The following is a 6000-nucleotide window of genomic DNA, read 5'->3' on the forward strand; positions in this document are numbered from 1 at the left end:
AGTCACTGGCCCATCCAGCTGCACAACTGAACATACACGTGGATCAGCCTATTCATATTGAGTGTCAGGACCACAGTATTCAGCACCGTGTCCTCCATGCTACCTGACAGCATTTTGAAAATGAACCCCATATTTATTATTAAAATATTTGAGCATGCAACATCATGACGTCTGGGAACAAGTCTTCGGTGTGCATGTCCGCAGCAGTTTGCAAGACAAAAAGTGGTCTGTTTGCTTAGCAAAGGCAGGCAGGAAACAAGGATGCAGCATTGGTGGTTAACAAGTGATACGAGGGCTACGCAGACCACGGAAGTTTTTGCTAAGTGTTAATAACAATGACCCTATTCTAATGCACAGAGAATGCAAAGATACTTTTAATTGGGTCTGGTTTTCTCTACTAGATTTTGCATTCTGAGAAGGCTGCCAGGCTTGATGTATCACAGCTTGATTGCTGAAGCTGTCTGTTTCCTTTCTTTAAAAAGGAAATAAATAGCAGAAAACTTTGCAAGATTATGTTTAACACACTGTGGTTTGGAACATACACTGTAATGGAAAGTACTGAATTAAAGAACAGAACTAGAAGAACAGAACAGTTTAGTCCAAAAAGCAAATAGGCTTGAAAATGTTGTAGTCACATGAAGCATTCTAATATATTGCTGAAACTAAATATGGAGCATTTAGTTCTCATTTTAAAGAATTAGTATTAGTCGAGGAATATGGAATCATAGGACTGGAAGGAACCTCAAGAAGTCAACCATCCCTGACAGGTGTTTGTCTAACTTGCTCTTAAAAAGCTCCAATGATAGAGATTCCATAAAAACAATAAGGAGTCCGGTGGCACCTTAAAGACTAACAGATTTATTTGGGCATAAGCTTTCATGGGTAAAAAACCCACTTCTTCAGATGCAACTTCAGATTCCATAACCTCCCTAGGCAATTTATTCCAGTGCTTAACCACCCTGACAGGAAGTTTTTCCTAATGTCTGACCAAAACCTCCCTTCCTGCAATTTAAGCCTCTTGTTTCTTGGCCTGTCTTCAGAGGTTAAGAAGAAATTTTTTTCTCTCTCCTCCTTGTAACAACCTTTTATGTACTTGAAAACGATTATCATATTCCTTCTCAGTCTTCTCTTTTCCAGACTAAACAAACCGAATTTCTCTCAATCTTCCCTCATAAGTCATGTTTTCTAGACTTTTAATCATTTTTGTTGCTCTTCTCTGGACTTTTTCCAATTTGTCCACATCTTTCCTGAAATGTGGCGCCCAGAACTTGACACAATACTCCAGTCGAGGCCTAATCCATGCGGAGTAGAGCGGAAGAATTACTTCTTGTGTCTTGCTTATGACACTCCTGCTAATACATCCCAGAATGATGTTCACTTTCTTTGCAACAGTGTTACACTGTTAACTCATATTTAGCTTGTGGTCCACTATGATCCCCAGATCCCTTTCCGCAGTACTCCTTCCTAGGCAGTCATTTCCCATTTTGTATGTGTGCAACTGATTGTTCCTTCGTAAATGGAGAACTTTGCATTTGTCCTTATTGAATTTCATCCTATTTACTTCAGACCATTTCTCCAGTTTGGCCAAATCATTTTGAATTTTAACCCTTCCTTCAAAGCACTTGCAACCCCAACCGCAAACTTTATAAGTGTGCTCTCTATGCCATTATCTAAATCACTGATGAAGATATTGAACAGAACCGGACCCAGAACTTATCCCCACTCGTTATGCCCTTCCAGCCTGACTGTGAACCATTGATTACTACTCTCTGGGAATGGTTTTCCAACCAGTTTTGCATCCACCTTATAGTAGCTCCATCTAGATTGCATTTCTCTAGTTTTTTTATGAGAAGGTCATGTGAGACAGTATTAAAAGCATTACTAAAATCAAGATATACCACATCTACCACTTCCCCCCTATCCACGAGGCTTGTTACCCTGTCAAAGAAAGCTATCAGGTTGGTTTGACATGATTTGTTATTGACAAATCCATGCTGACGGTTGCTTATCACCTTATTATCTTCTAGATGTTTTCAAATTGATTGCGTAAATATTTGCTCCATTATCTTTCCAAGTACAGAAGTTAAGCTGACTGGTCCGTAATTCCCGGGTTGTCCTTATTTCCCTTTTTATAGATAGGCACTCTATTTGCTCTTTTCCAGTCTTCTGGAATAATATAGGACCTACATTATTTTGTTCTGACTAGTGGATACGAAAAAGAAACGTCACCTATCTTTAGCACTGAGTTACTGTGGTGCTATTGTTAAACAGATTATGTGTTTCAGTCTAGAGATAGTGGTATTTCAGCTGTAGATGAACTGATATAGTCTAGGGTCCAATTCTGCTTACTCAAGCAAAAGAATAAAAGAACAGAGCCTCAATTTCAAAATATCTTCTGAATCTACCATCCAATGCAATTATTCATGTACAAGAAACACATTTGATGTGCAAAGATCATTGGCAAGTGTAGTAGGCACAGAGTACTCACACAAACACATCCTGATATCCAGTGGTAACAGAACATCCCGATATCACGGATGGTACAAAAACATTCCCCAAGGATAACTGGAACATACTGACCCCTCCTAAAGGGTAAGGTCAGGATGACAGTACGTAACAGAGATGTTTTGATCGAACCAACATAAACAAGGTGATGGGTGATAAGTAGTCACGTCAGGGCGAAGTAACTAACTGTGTCAAAGGGGAAGTATGTACCTTGTTTATATCAGGGTATAAAGATGTGTCAGAGAGAGTGTTTTTGGCCAGCCTAGAGGGCAGTGGAAAGTCCCACCACTGACTGAGTGGCGTCCATTGTCACTGGCATATATGTCTTAGTATCCTCATAGGGTCTGCCAGGTTCTATTACCGTGCTTTGTCGACAATAAACCTGGCTGGGTGGTCACTGGGCGGTTTGCTCGAGGTCTGCTGTGCCAGCACACAGGAAGAACACACAGACGCAGCTGAACATCTATCAATATCTAACCACAGCAAGTAGTTATCTGTCTAAAGGGTATGCAAAAAAGAGGAGGTTACTTACCTGTAACCGGAGGTTCTTTGAGATGTGTGGTCGCCATTTGTATTCCAAACATGGGTGCGCCTATGCACCATACGCTGGAGCCAGACTATTTCTGTAGCCGTGTCCATTGCCCCGCACATGTGTTGTATGTCACTTCCTACTCCAGGTGAGATTAAATGAGGCCGTGCGAGGCGACGCCCCTTCAGTCACCCTCCTAGCACTGAGTTCCACGGTCCGCAGGAGAGGAGACAGTGGGTGGGTATTGGAATACAAATAGGGATCACACATCTCGAACAAACTCCAGTTACAGGTAAGTAACCTCCTCTTCTTTTTTGAGGGGTAATCCCTATATGTATCCCAAACACAGGTGAGTAGCAAGCAGTGATCAGCGTGGAGGTGGGTGCGAGGATGCAGGAGGTATCGCAGTTTGCAGGATGGCACAGCTCATGGTCGCGTCTTCTGCCACTTACTGGGCGATGGCCTAATGGGGGGTGAAGTTTTGCATGGAACCACCAGGTTGCTGCTCAGCAGATGTCATGCCAGGATACGTCTGCCAGGGAGGCAGAGGTGGTCACATGTGCCCGCGTTGAGTGTGCCATAATCCAGCCCAGCGGGGGGTTAGTATATAGCACTCTCAGATGCATGTGGAGACTGACTTTGACATGCATGAGGAGGAGAGGACATGGCCTCGGGACCTGTCTGCAAAAGCCACGAAGAGGTGTGGAGAGGTGTGAAAGGCACGGGTTCTGTCAAGGTAGAACGCAAATGTAACCGTGCCTTTGTGGGTCACAACTGAGGCTGCCAAATTCAGGACAAACTGCTGAGAAATAGGGCAGATACACCCCAAGTCTGGTGGCTAATCCCCCATAGGATATACCAACCCAGCAACAAAAGTAAACTTCTGCTTTACCACACTGGCTAACAAGAAGTCATAAAAGCAGTTTCCTTAGAAATTCCAGTTCTTATATCACCACCAAGAAAACTGGATTCAGGGATGAGTGGTTCTTTACGACCGTCTCATCAAATAAAAAGTTCTTCTGATCCCAAAGGACCAGCCACACACCCAGGTCAGTATATAACTTCGATCTTACCCCAAAATCACATTGTTGCCAATACTTGAGTATCTAAAATCTAAAGGTTTATTCATAAAAAGAAAGAAAGGTGAGCATTAAAATTGGTTAAAGGAATCAAATACATACAATAATTGCAAAGCTCTTGGTTTAGGCTTGTAGCAGTGATGGAATGAACTGCTGGCTTAAGTCAAGTCTCTGGCTGCTTCCAAATCATTGGAAGGTCCTCAGTCCATTGGTTAGAATGCTCCATTAGTATAAGTGCATAGTCCAGAGGTTTGAGCAGGAAAGAGGCAAAATGGAGGGGTTTCCAGGGCCTTTTATATCTTCTGCCATGTGGAGGGAAACCCATTGTTCTTACTGTGGAAAAGTACAATAACAAGATGGAGTTTGGAGTCACATGGGCAAGTCACATGTCCATGTATTTCACCTAGTCAATGCAGGAAGCTATTATCTATACCCCAGACAGTACATTTGAAGGCATTGAGGAGGCAGAGATGGAGTGCAGGGTGGAGTCGAGAAAGTTCAGGGAATAGAATCTCCTGCCAATGAAGGGGTCGAGCACCAGCTCTATCATGCCCTTTGCCTGAAGGGCGTCTGCTTCGTGCTGTAAGAGTTTGCGATGAGAGAGACTCCCAGCAGGTGTCCTGGAGGAACCCTGGTGTGGAGGGAAGGCAAGAAATTTGATAGCCATAACCTGCCATATGATCTCTAGTACCCAATGGTCTGTGGTTATCTTGCCCCAGTTGTGGGCAAACAGGGCAAGGGGATGGGGACTGGGGGCAGCTCTCAGCTCTTGACTGGGCTTGGGCTGGTGCCATGGTAAGGTGGAGGAGGTGGTCGTGACGGCTGCTGATGGCTGGGGTTGCTGGTACTGATGACATCTCTGTGCAGGTTCTTGATATCAGGGATAGGTGGCCTGACATAGGAGCATGGCTGGAAAGGTTGTCACTGCTGTTTCTGGTGGGTGCCAGGGTGTATGTCCCGAGAGACCAAAGCATCGCTCTCGAGTCCTTCAAGGGATGGAGGGACTCATCCATCTTTGCCGAGAACACATTGTCCTTGTTGAAAGGGAGGTACTGGACTGAGGTGGGAAGCCGGAGAACTGCAGCCAGGACTGCCGGCGCATTATGACGCTTATGGCGATGGAGCGGGAGGACCTATCTGCAGCATCCACAGCAGGTTGGAGGCTCACCTTCATAGTCCAGCAGTCTTCCTCCACAAGAGCTTGGAAGTGTTGCTGTTTGTCCTGCGGCAGATCATCCAGGAACTCTGGTAGCTTGGCATAGTTGTTGAAGTCATACTTCGCTAGCAGAGCGTGGCAGTTGGAAATGCGAAACTGCAACACTGTGGAAGAATATACCTTACGTCCCAAGAGGTGAAGGTGTTTTGCTGCTCTGTCCAGGGGAGAAGAGATGTGAGAATGGTATCGTGCCCATTCGGTCAGTGTGTGCACCGCCAAGGAAGTGGACACGGGGAGAGAAGAGAAAGTCGGCCCCTTTGGAGGAGATGAAGTACCGGCGTTCCACTGTTTGGGGCACAGGGGTACATGAGGCCAGCATGTGCCAAACTGAATGCGCTGGTTGGAGAATAGCGTCATTAATGGGCAATGCAACCTGAGATGGTCCCCTGGGCTGGAGAATATCCAACAACTGGTGGTGTTGGTCGTGTACCTCCTCCAGGGGTATGCCCAAGTCAATAGTAACCCATTTCAGCAGCTCCTGGTACTGCTGATGTTATCGGGAGCATAGGCACCGACTCCATGGGTGCTCCGGGGCTGGAGCACCCACGGAGCAAAATTGGTGGGTGCTCAGCCCCCACCAGCAGCTCCCCACCCTGCCCTCCCACCCCAGCTCACCTCCGCCTCCACCTCCGCCTCCTCCCCTGAGCGCGCCCCCTCTCTCCCTCCCTCCC

Source organism: Trachemys scripta, unplaced genomic scaffold, assembly GCF_013100865.1.
Source record: "Trachemys scripta elegans isolate TJP31775 unplaced genomic scaffold, CAS_Tse_1.0 scaffold_28, whole genome shotgun sequence".
Lineage (NCBI taxonomy): Eukaryota > Metazoa > Chordata > Testudines > Emydidae > Trachemys > Trachemys scripta.